The sequence below is a fragment of the Rana temporaria genome, chromosome 4 (assembly GCF_905171775.1).
Source record: "Rana temporaria chromosome 4, aRanTem1.1, whole genome shotgun sequence".
Classification (NCBI taxonomy): domain Eukaryota; kingdom Metazoa; phylum Chordata; class Amphibia; order Anura; family Ranidae; genus Rana; species Rana temporaria.
Window position 1 is genome coordinate 276,451,737 of NC_053492.1, and position 13,291 is coordinate 276,465,027.

The following is a 13,291-nucleotide window of genomic DNA, read 5'->3' on the forward strand; positions in this document are numbered from 1 at the left end:
ACCCATTCTTTTTTATATTGTATTTCCAGTAGTGTGAGTAATTCCCCCTTTTCCATTAAATCTTTTAACTGTGCATTTTCTTTTTTTATCAATTTCCCCAAAAAACTCCCTTTCCCTGGTAAAAAAAATAATGTGTGTCCCTTAATGGGATTAGCGGTAAATTACATTTTCAATTTTCCTTTTTTATGTATTAAATGCCAAATTTTCAGTACTTCCATAGTCAAACCATGTGTTTGTGTGTCTAATTCTCTATATTGAGAGGGAATCTATTTTACCCAGTGCAGTACCACTTAGTTTTTCTTTTATTTTCACCCATCTTTTTGTGTTTGTCTCTTTTGTCTACTCTATCAACCATGAAATTATTATATCGTTATAATATATTCTCAAGTCCTGAACTGCTATTCCCTCTTGCAATTTATTTTTACTTAGAAGCAAGAATTGTATTCTCTGTTTCCTATTCTGCCAAATATATTTTGATATGATCGCTTTTAACATCTTAAAATAAATCAAGGGGAGTGGAATTGGCAACATATATAAAATCCTCATGTCAATCGATGCTGAAAAACCTTCCTATTATGTTAACCCCACAATTGTCTCTCTTCAGACTAGGCCTCTCGAACTGGCCCACAAAATTCCACCCTATCATCACACATATACGCATTGTCACCCGACTCTTTATTGCCCTGTTCTGGAAACAGGCCTATGCACCTACTCTCCAGAACACCATCGATATCCTTAATAGATACCTATCAATGGTATCCTTAATAGATACCTATCAATTTATCTAATTTGACACTAGATAAAATCTATGACCACTGGGAATTATAGCTATCAGATCTGAGAACCTAACCTTGTCCTTAACTCAGCACTCAGATAAAACCTCTTATAGGTTGACCCTTACCTCTGAGAGACCCTTTATATTTGTCACCCTTATGGATGAGCCTTCTGGGATTGACTACTGATAAATATTTACAATATTATGAAATCTTGTATCACAGAGTACTAGCGCACTTTTATATTCCTCCCCTCTCCCCTTCACATTACTTCCCCTTTTTCCCACCCCTCTCTCTCCTTTTTACTTCTTATTTGGTGCATAAAAGTGTTCGGTGCTGCATATGTTAGTTCAGCCCTCAAAATTTTCACTCGCCTGCTCACATTTAGCGAGTGAAAATTTGCTGGGAGTGGAGAGGGGGCGCTGAGAGCAGATGAGTGACACTGAGTGCCCAGCTCCCCAGCTGCCTGAATGATAGGAGTGACGCTGCCGTCACTCCTATCATTCCGAGCACCACACAGTGCAGGCTCCGATGGCTGTTGGAGGGAGGATTTTGCTCCCATTCCCTCCAGCTTTGTGATTGGCAGTTTCAGGCTCTGGCTGCTTGTTGTGTGGGCGGGATGGGGATGCAGCAATCTTCTGAGATCCCGCCCATCTGCCTGAATCGTCAGCCTGCTGACCCACCCACTCGCCCGCCCCTCTGCCTGAACTGCCCACCCGTCCACCTGCATGCACTCCTGAAAGAGGAGATGTGAACTTATCAGGAACGAGTTGTGCTTAGGTAAGCTCAGCTAACTGCTTGTTTCATTGCTCTGTCTCCCTGTCCAGCACCATAGCGTTAGGGCAATGGCACTTGAACATGCTGAAATTGAGGAAGGGGTTAGCATTGCCATGTCCACCAATGCAGGCGGGGGATGTAGGGGGAGATCAGTGCTAGTGAAAGTTAACTCCCCCCCATATTGCATTGGTCTCTATGGCAGTGACATTTTAACCCACCACCCCCTTCTGAATTTGTGGTAATATCTGTGAAAGTTAACCCCTCCCCCCACATTGGGGGTCATGGGAGGGGTTACATTTCAATGCCACCAACGTAGGAGGAGAGGGGGACATGAAAGTGGTGTTCTGCCCAAAAAAAAAAAACATTAAAACCAACAGCTACACATACTGAAGCTGCTGACTTTTAATAATAGGACACTTACCTGTCCTGGAGTCCAGCAATGTTGGCACCCGCACCTGATGTTTTCATTGGATGTCAGGTGCTGCCGACGCCATTGCAGGTAAGGGATTTCGGCAGTGTAGCCTTTTGGCTTCATGCGGTAACCCTACTGTGCATGCTCAAGGCTCTGCTCCTCTCTCCCACTGGCCCGGCGACAGAGGGAGGAAGAGGGAGCCCCAATTGTGACATCGATACCCGCGGCTGAGGCTCCCAGAAGTGGGAAAGGATACCTGTGAAAGACAGGTATCCTGTTCCCCCTCCCCCGAAAGGTGCCAATTGTGGCACCAGAGGGGGGAGGAATCAGATGAGTGGAAGTTCCACTTTTGAGTGGGACTCCGCTTTAATACTGACACCTGTGCTAGCAGTTATTAATGCATCCACAGACTTTAATGCTGAGAGTTACTAATGCGTCCTCTGATACCAGTGTTGGGGGTTATTATGATGTCCACTGACATCAATGCTAGGGGTTATTTATGCATCCTCTGATACCTGCGTTGGGGGTTATTATGGCGTCTGGCACCAGTGCTGGGAGTTTTTAATGCATCAACTGACAACAATGCCGGGGGTTATTACCACAGCCTCTGATACCTGTTTTTGTAATTATTATTACAAGCACCAATGCTGGGAGGTATTATTGTGTCCACTGACACCAATGCTGGGGGTTATAATTACATTGTAATTTAATTCGAGTTTAGGGGCGGAATTAGGGATGGGACAGGGTAGGGGTAGGGTGGGGTAACTGGAGTAACTCTTAAGGCCTGGCTAGTAGATCAGGACTTGACATTTTGAGCCCTGTGTTAGTCTATACCTGGTACTGTACTCTCTTCCTTTAATGTTAATGTAAATTGTCAATTATCATTGTTCTCCAAGTTATTGTACACCACTTTATTTGTTTCCCCAATAAAGAAATATGACCCAGAAAAGTTGTTAGCAATGGTATCCTTTATATTGTCTTTAGGGTAGATTTCTTTTGACTGGAGTTTACTATTATGTACACACAAAGAGCTAGACACTTTAATTAATAAAAACATACCAGCATTACAAATGTGTTTTATGAGCTGAATGCCTGTATTGTTATCCTTATAAGTCATATTTTTACCAATCGACTTAAAGATGTTAGCATGAATCTGTATGTTACCTATTTATGAACAAGTAGTTGAACTTGAAGAGAAATAACACACACATCTGAGATTTTTTTTTAAATAGCATACAAATTCAACCTCTGTGAATCTTGACCCCAGTAAATAGCTGTTCACTGTTCAGCTATGCAGTAAATAATGCAAAAGTAATCTCAGTAATCTATTTCCTGTTTATTTACCTGCCAGATGAAAAGCACATGCGGTACTTATTTGTGCAGATACTGAAACAAGTGTTTGCATATTAGGTATGTAAAGTGAACAAAATAGGATACCAAAGATCGCTGCGCTCAATGCTATATGGGTGAGTATCAAAATACAATTATGTGATATAAGAATGTCACCAAGAGACAAATATTGTGAATGTGACATAGTGTATTAATAACGATGTGTATATATATAAAAAAAAAATCAATGATTATAAATTATAATTAGAACAGCAGCACTCAGTAATATAAAGAAACATGATGTATATCCACTAGATAAATAAAGACAGGTTGTTGTGCTGTCTCTTAAAAGAACCACATATATAATATTTTGCAAACTAAATAACAAGAGACACAAAAAGAATACTATTCATAAGAATTTGCTCAAACAAGTGAAATAAAGTCCACTCCACATTTGCAAGCAGTGATCTTCACATCAACTGTGTTTCCTTCTTCCACCACACAAGTGTTACAAAGCAGTTTAATAAAACAGAGATCCTTCATTGGCTGTAATGAGCGCATTCAGTCCTCCTTGTCATTGGAGTCTGATTTTTTGGTAAGCCGTTTTATCACACTTCTGTAGTGGAAGAAGGAAACAAGTTGCATTTTTTTTTGCTTGAAAGCATGAGATAATTTTTTTATTTTTTTTATCTCTTGCTTTCAAGCATAGAGGGGAGATTTGGGGTCCGATAGATTCCACATCTCTCCATAAAAAGGACCTGTTGTCTTATTACTATTACAAGAAATGTTTACATTTCTTATAATAGGAATATAATTATCACAAAATGTAAAATTAAAGGCAAAGTATAAAATTAAAAGTTAAAAATAAATATTATTTTTTTATTATTATATATATGTAGGTCGCACCTGCATATGTAAACGTTGTTCAAACCACACATGTGAGGTTTCGCTGCAATCATTATACTAAGAGCACTAATACTAGCACTAGACCTCCTCTGTAACTCTAAACTGGTGAACATTTTTAAAGTGTTGCCTATTTTTAAGTATTATAGTTTGGCACCACTCCACGGGTGTGCACAATTTTAAAGCGTAATATGTTTGGTATCTATTTAGTCAGCATAACATAATCTTGTATGTTGTCCCAAAAATTGGTTTATATTTTGTGTTGTTTTGCATAAAGATACATAATAAAAAAAATTGGCCGGAAAATTGCATTTGATTTTGGGTGGCATGTTACCTCATGGCTCCTCCGCCGTCTAGGAGTGTATGTTGAATGTAGCAGTAACGGAATGTCCACGACAGGTGTCTTTTTCTGTGCTCTTTATTACCCAGCCGGATAAAAACAATAAAACTTTGTGGTGATAGGAGAGTTTAAGTAAAAGGAGAAATAGCGGATTCAGGCGTGGCAATAGGGAAACAGTCCTGCTTTCAACAACACTCAAGTCTTCTTCGCCACTCCAGCCGGAGTGGATATAGCGTACCTGGACAGGCCTCTCTCACTGACCTGGCAGCCAGAGTATCACTCGGAACTTAGAGGAAAAGTCTCAGCGGCAGACCCTCCTTAGGATTAAGGTAGCGGAGGTAATCCTCCTTAATATAGAAAAAACAAGCTGCGCAATAGATATGAAAATTCAAACATGAACCCCCCCACAGAAGACTGACCCATGTAATTTCTCAGCTTCAGTGCCCTGACAGAAACATCACTCTTCCTCCCCTTGCACCTGTTGTGGCCTCACAGTGAAATCTGAAAAGAGCAGGCCCTGAGAGAAAAATAAAATAAAAAATAAAAGGTATGCTTTTGCAGAAAAACGACTGGTAAAGTGTCACTGATGCATCATGGCTCACCATTGTTGCTTCCTTAAATGGTGACAATACAGAGCATGTTTCCTGTATCAGCAGCTGCTGACATGAAGAAGAAAAAAGCCCAGCTCCCCCAAACCTGTTTTCATGCCATACTCACACATGTACTCTTTGATGGTCCTATGCAGAATGGCCAAAGTCAATTTCCACCTCGTTGGCATGTCACAGATCAAGTGGTTTGTGATAAGATGTATTTCCAACTGAATCTCACACAGCTTAACACTGGCTGGGTATTACTGCCTGAAATAGATCCAAACTCTTCTGATTTGTTTAAGAAGATCTTGTAACCCAGGGTTAGGGTTAGGAACTGCTGTACTACCAGGTAGAGGATGTGTGCCAGGCAAGGCATGTGGGCCAACTTTCTGTTGGAGGGAGGACAGTAGGTTGATGTCATTGTCACCAGTAAAGAGCCAAAGGGATTGGTTTGAGCAGGGTTCGGTGAACTTCAAAGAAGGTAGAATGCTGAGCCGAACCCCACTGAAATTAATTGAAGCCAAAACTGTCAAATTAAAGATAGATAAAAGGCAAGGGGGTTTAAAAAAAATAGAATGGAGGTTGGCACTGTCCTGGGGAACTTGTACCAATACAGGAACAAGTAAATAAAAATTCCATGCCTCTGGGAGAAGTGATTTTTTTAAAGCACCGATATAAAAGTTTTAAATTACAGGAAAATTACATCTCCCTCCTGGCTTCTTTTTTTTTTAAGAAACAGAATGGCACAGATACCCCAGATGAGGGGTCTGTGTGCTGTTATTTATTTTCCTAAGAAGCTGGCAATTATTTATTTTTTCCTAGCAATTTAAACTGTGTATTTTTTTCTTTGTAAATGTCACCTTTTCTGCAGCACATCCTGTTGAGTCTGGTGTGAATTTTAGGGTGGTGCCTCATGCAAAAAAAATGCATGAGATTCCTCAGATAATCCATACCAGACCCTTAATCTGAGTATGCAGCTAGGTGGTCCAGAAAGGGGCTATTCAGAAAAGAGCTGTGCAGAAAAGGGTAGAGATCCATAACCGGAACCATACCAGGCCATATGCCCTCAACATTGCCTTGCCCATGGGGAAACCTTGCCTTTATGTTAATATGGACAATGGCTTCATTCTCAAAACCCTTTTCCAATGGTTGTGAGGGTTTGCGTGTATAAGGCTTATCGACATTTTAAATTCCCCTTTATTAATAAGGAGGCCCCCATATATCCCTCCCATGTGAATGATTACATATGATTACGTTGTATCTCTACTCAATCACGAAAAAAAATGTCACCCACAAAATAAAGACATCCAAATGTTTGACAAGTCATTTATTAAAAAACAAAAATCCCCCAAAAAGTCCCATATTGTATATTCATCATCATTTACGATGCCCATCGTCCACTAACTCTATCCTAATGTTACGCAAAGCTGAATGACAGCTCGATGAGCTGTCATCAACTATATAAAGAAAGGGCCATGGAATGTTATGCCATATTTGCGTAATGTTGTCATTTGACATTTTTAGCACCCGCTGCTTCCTTTGCAAACAGGCCCTGTGGTCCAGCAACACTCCATGTTATGGTGAAGGGTAAGGATGGACTTACAGGTGAAGAAATGGTGGCTAGGAACCTCCCACTGCAATACAGTACAGCCCGCAAATTCTGAAAAGGGGGCAAAATTCACCAGCTGAAAAAAACAGAAATAGTAAAGCCAGCACTTTGGACAAGGTGGCATTTAGGCTCTGTGCATTGAGGTGACTGGAGTATATTTGTTTTTATCTAGCCTGGAACCTTACACTATTTAACCCCCTATGTGCTAAAAGTGCAGCCACAGGAAACGTACAGGGCACTCCTACAGTGAACATTTCTTCAGGATCCAGGTTCCTGCAAGACATGGAAAATCTTCATTACAGGTAAGTCATGTCACTAAAGCTGTAGAGTAAAAATAAAAAAACTGCTTCAGCTTTAAGGATTCAGAGACACAATAGATCAAGCGACGTAGGCATACTGTGCCCTGCAGATTATTATGTACTTAAAAACATACATTTATCATTTGTACAGTAAATTACAAAGGCTATAGTACTTATAGCTAATAGAAGGGTATGTTACAAAGACAGTGATAAAAGTACAAACGCCTTTACATTAACTTATCATATGCTTTTACAGAATACCGTCTAAAACAAATACCATGAGTGTGTGCGATGCTTATTATCTTCTTTTCTTTTACACTTTTAAAATAGAAAAAAAAAATCAATGCAGGAGTAAGCACAAAGCATAGCAATCTGTCTATTTGGTGCCTCTTTTCAGACTAGTGCCTAGTGAAGCATAAACAAACTGTGTATTTTTGCTAACTAGGGCCACAGATGTTTCCCAGTATTGATCTCCAGTAGTAATGATCTGTAAGCATCTTGGAGTACATATGGGACATTTTGTAAAATAGAAAGGCTAAAGACTCCAATCTTCCCTGCTGGCAGCCAAACAACTTTGATGTCTCCAAGTAGTCTCACTTATCAAAAACTTATAAAATATTTAGTTTTTTTAATTAAAATAAAGTTTTTGCAAATGTTTTCTACAAACATCTGCCAAAATTAGCTAATGATTTTAGCAACATATTTATTTTGTAAGAAAAACTGCAGGCAGACTAGAAAGAGTCACACAAAGAGAGTCAGCCTAAGTTAAAGTCATTGTAAGTTGTGTTTTTAACAACTTTTAAGGACACTGAAATAACTTCACTTTGTTAAAATATACATGCGTCATGTTTCATTTCCTGAAGCCAAATTATAATAAAATTAATCAAAAGAGATGTATGTACCCTGTCACCAACAACCAGTAAGACTTATTATTGCAACTTACTACAGCCTGGGGGTAGTTTGGTAAACAGTTTAGTAAACAGCAGTGATACATTTTAATCCTGCTGTGTATTGTGATGAGTTATGACACAGAAAGCATGTGGGAGCCTGTTGTTAAATTGCAATATTTCAAAAATGAATGTGAGCTGGTTTATAATTAAAAAACAAACAAACAAGCAAACAAACAAACACATGTTATCCTTGTGATTAATATTAGAGACACTGTAGGAAAATCTATAAAACAAAACAGTACATTTTTGAAAAAAAGTAAACCTATGTACCGACAAATAACCAACGTATTCAACTACAAGTTATTTTTTAGATATAGAATAGAATGTATTTCGGAAGAAGTATCTAAATATAAAATTTCCTTACAAAGTGATGACATTACATTGACATGCAATAGAAATATATATATTTTTTAACATAGAGACAAATGCCTTGTTCAGTCATACAACTTTTACTTTAAATTAAAATGTCACCACTTTCTGCTGGAAGTTAAAATGTAACTCCTGACCGAAAGCAAAGACATTTGCAAGCTACTTTCTTACCTTGTCCAAAATATAAGAAGTTGCTTTTCAAGATTTTTTTTACAACAAAACATGTCCTTTTACTCACCTTGTGCAGGACAGCTTTTGTGTAGTGGAACGGAGAGTCTTTGTTATTTCTCTACGGAAAGCAACTAGAGGTCTGGCCAGATGTTGGGGGGCATACTATCAACACATTGCGGTTTTGCGTGTTTGAACAGTTCCTATATTAGCAGTCATTTTAATTTTCTCTGTGCGTCAGGCCTCAGAGAAGGTCTAACTCTTTAACTGGATCTTCATCTTTTAGTACAGATGTGTATTCTACATCTATATACTGTCAATAATTAACTTACAACAAAGCTTCACCCAAAGAGGGAAGTTCTGCTTTAAGTTCTCCTCCCCACTCGGCTGCTACATTTGGCAGGTGTTTTTTTTGTGGGGGGTACCCCCCAAGTTCTTCTCTCTCCCTCCCTCCCCGCAGTCTTCTAGGACACGTCAATGGTCCCTGAAGACTGGGGGACCATTCACTGCATCTGCAGTGGGTAAGCAGCAGAGCCCAGTGCCCACAGTTAAGATGCTGGAGCCAGGAACCCAAATTCTAGTGAAGAACTAGCCTTGGGGAGGATGGAGTTGGATCACTGGACAAGTAAGTGTCTTTTTATTAAAAGTCAGAAGCTATAGCATTTATAGCTGCTGATTTGTTTTTGTTTTACAGAGTGAAGAACCTCTTTAAAGTGTTCGAACAAAACAGAACCTACACGAACATTACTGACTAAGAACTAAAAAACTGAAAAATGGGGTGTAATGACTTGAAAAATCAGTACTCCGTGGTTGGTCCTCTTCATACAACTCTGTATAAGGTGATCCCATATAGGCTCCCCTTTTTGTTTTTTGGTTACTTTGACCAGTTGTGGAGGTACCCCATCCGATGGGTGAGTCGGTAACTGTAATACCACCATTGTACATCCCCTGATAATGGGTTTGGTCCCTTTTTTTATGCTGAATACTTTATCATCCTCAGTATGACCAAGCATAGAGAAGATATAAGCTTGCATCTTTATTTACAGAGTATTCTAGCTATGTCAGAACGTGGTAAAACTTGGGTTAAACACAAAATCTTGGCTAAATACTTGCTCTTGGTACAGTTTCAGATCAGTGTTTTTTCTCTGCTCTGGCCACAGAGCCAGCTGCTTTTGAAAGAGGGTGGGACAGTGCTTGTACTGGGGTCTGTGCATGGATCTGATTAATTCTGCATCTGAGAATCAATGAATTACCATCTAGATCAGGGGCATCAATCTGCTATCTAAAAAAATGTATACATAAATGAGATAATGAGCTAGGTAAACTTAGCCAAACAATGCATACTAGCATGCTGTGCTGTGCAGATTTTGCTGTGCTACCACACCACAGGGAAATAAGATAAATCCCCACTCCTTTTTTTTTAGTCTCACTGTTTTTTGGTCTCTATAGCTCTCCCTCTTGGAACATCCATGAAACCACTGGCTCATGAAAGTTTTATTTTAAAATCAAGCCTGTCTGACACCAACTGTGACAGAAATGCAGATCCAAATGCCCCTATCTACTGTATGCCAAAGAGATGCAGGGAAACTAGTAGTACTAGGGAATCAACCGGAATAGTTCTGGCAGAGCCAGATGTGCTTTGGTCAAGAGTCCACCCAGTTTGGAAAAAACTCAAACCCGCCCTTCTACTTCCTCCTTGTCAGAGAACTCACCTTGCCAGACATTCTCGTGGTCACCTTGGTGTGCGCTCACGAGCGCCAATGCGCGCCAATGCGTGCTGACGTATGTTCTGGTGCACACTGTTGTGCGCGCGCCCGTGCGTGCTGGTTCACATCCCGGACTGTGGGCGTGCATGCCTGTGCGCGTGCATGCCGCTTGCCATCGGGCAGTCTATTTAAACCCCTGGAACACTGCAGACTGGTGCTGTCTGATCTGCAGCTTCCTGTTTATCTTGCATCTGTTATCTGCCTGAACCTGGACTTTCTGACCACCCGGCTTGTGATTTGGACCTCTCCTGCTTTCCACCTGCACCTGACCACGGCTTACCTTGACCCCGAATCTGCCTGCTCCTCTGTACCATGTTGTCTGATTGTTGCCAGCCCTGCTTGTTACTTGACCATTCTACCTGGCTTCTGCTCAGCTCACCCTCCAGTGTTCCTGCCTACCTGCCTACCTGTCTGCAGCTTGTGTGATTCATATTCCCTTCTGTATCCAGATCCTGAGCCATCTTCCAGCAACTCTCACCAGGCTCCCATACCCTTCCGCACTCCTGTGCTTCCTGTTTGCACTACCAGGGGCCGCGAGTCGGATCTATACAGGGACTTTCCTCTGCTCCATTGGGCTCGTTGACCAGGTACGTGTGAGTCTGACACTCCTTTTACAAGATACACTCCTTTAATAAGACATGGCTCCTGTGGAATTTCTTGCCCTATGGCTTCCCAGAATTATATACTGCCTCACTTAATAATGCTAATATAAACTAATTGTTGCAGACTCTTTGTTACATTATTGCTTACCTTATATAACCTCAAATTGTATTCTCTATTGATATCACAATTTGCTTGCTTAATTTAATGATTGGCTGTGATCTAATTTGTCAGCTACTCATGAATATGTATGACAGTCTTTGAATGTGTTACGTGTACCATAAAGTGTATTGTATTCTCAACCTCCTCTTATTTTTATGTGAAGCTGGATTTATATCCACTTGCTTAATTTCTCTTGTTTTTTTTATTTTTTATTTATAAAGCATGTAAAAACTTTAATAAAAAATAAAATTATAAAAAAAAAGAAGCAAAAGCTTATAGGAAGATCATAACATTTCTAGCAGGAGCCTAAATGCTTAGCCAGAATCTGCAAAACCTGACATTGACCCAAGTCATAGATGACTAATTTGATGCTATAAAACCCATTAGCAGGATGTCTCTTAATTAGGGATGAGCTTTATATTTGGGTCGAACATAAGTTAGACTCAAACATTGGCTGTTCGCCCGTTAGCCGAATAGCAAACAATTTGGGGTGTTCGCGACAAATTCGAAAGCCGCGAAACACACTGGGAGAAATTAAAAGTGCTTATTTTAATTTTTAATTTGGGGACCTGGGTTCTTCTGCAGGGGACATGTATCAATGCAAAAAAAGTTTTAAAAACGTCAGTTTTTTCGGGAGCAGTGATTTTAATAATGCTTAAAGTGAAACAATAAAAGTTAAATATTCCTTTAAATGTCATACCTTGGGGGTGTCTATAGAATACCTGTAAAGTAACGCATGTTTCCCAAGCTTAGAAAAGTCCCTGCACAAAATGACATTTCTAAAGGAAAAAAATAATTTAAAACTACTATAATGAATGAATTGTGCTGAGTTTTTGAGTTATACACATGGGTCCAAGTCCTTACCATCAAAAGCTGATATTGGGATAATCCTTCTCCTGGTACATCTATTGCATCACATTTGACTTCGCCTTCCTGCCTATCATCTATGATACCTCTAGAAGTAGGATACCATCACTTTACAAGCCTGTATGACCCACTAGGTATAAGCCTAATTGGGTCCACTGATTCTGGTAAGCCTCCATTTATTTCGGTGGTGGATTCACTTCAGATTTTCACTTCATGACAAGTCACTATATTGTTGATCGGTTCACCAATTTTTGGATTTGTTTTTATCATTTAATGACTTTATCAATAAGCCTTTTTTCCAACTTCATCTGTGGACTTTAATTATTTTTATATGATCACACGTCATTAGATTTGCTTCAACCACATCTAATTTTTCACATATATTTAGCGCTACACTTCTACTGTAAAAAATTAAATAGTGTTAAAGAAGCTGGTATCTACGTACATGTATTATAAAAGAGTAAGTATCTCAATCTCTTCGTTAAGCCCCCTTGGCGAGAGAGTACTTAAAGTACATCCAGAAGGTCTCCTGCTGGCACAGCCATTAAAAACGCTCCGCAGCAGGAAGATCTCTGGAGATGGCCTCAATCACCCAGACTTGTAGACCCGCAGTGGATTTTTTTGTGATCCTTCCAGAAAGTGTCTGGGACACTATGTTTATCGCATCCCTGCTCAATGAATCATCTATGTTTACCAAATCGTTGGCATAATGGATATCATGGACACTACATATAGGAGACCACAAGGACATGTCAGACATCATACTCACTGGAGCAATTATGGAATATATGTCTTTCCTTTTGTGATGAAAGTTTTTGTTGCCCATGATGAACACATTTGCACATAAGGCACTGTTTTTTCCGGCATTGGAACATGCCTGTCATTGGAATGAGTGGAATATGGTTGGGGGGGGGGAGTAGACAGGGACTTACGAATTCTGCTGGGTGCTAATTGGCTTTTGATGTTTTTAGAAGTGTTTGGAACTAGAATGTGAAATGCAAACTTGATTCAGTGTAAAGGAGAGGACACTGAGCAGCTGGTTACACATCTGGACTCTGGAGCACTAGTGTGGGACACCAGAACAACCTTTTAAGGGTGTCCCACACAGGTGCTCCAATGGATTCTTGGGGTGAGTCTTGTCCAAAAAATGTAAGCTGGAAAGCTTTAGAAAAAAAAGCATGTCTTTATCTTGGAACTCTGCCAAAACAGACAATTGTACCCCACTTCCAAGCAATGTTTCATATTCCTATTTCTGGCCTCAAATATCTGTGTGCTAAGTATACCTTTTGATTCATTATCATACGGGAGAAAAGACTTGGAGGACACCACACCAAAGAGGATACCAGGAACCCCAACCTCAGAGTGATCCCCAACCTT